Here is a 287-nt window from a genome sequence, read left to right on the forward strand (position 1 = left end):
TAGATTTAAAAATCACATCTAATCATTTTTTTTTGTTTATTTTTATTGAATAGAAGTTAGGAATAATAAATTGAATACTAAAGTGTAGTTCTCATGGGAACGATAATTCGGACTCAAAAAGTCAACTTTACTACTTGTTACGATCCGTCTACTTGCGGGATAAAATCGGCAACAGTAGTTCTTTTCAACCAACTTAAAGCCTATATATCATATAATCCTAAGCCAGGCAATCAAAAAAACTTACACAATATTACTGATATATATATATATATATATATATATATATA

This window comes from Olea europaea, unplaced genomic scaffold, assembly GCF_002742605.1.
Source record: "Olea europaea var. sylvestris unplaced genomic scaffold, O_europaea_v1 scaffold3764, whole genome shotgun sequence".
NCBI classification, from domain to species: Eukaryota; Viridiplantae; Streptophyta; class Magnoliopsida; order Lamiales; family Oleaceae; genus Olea; species Olea europaea.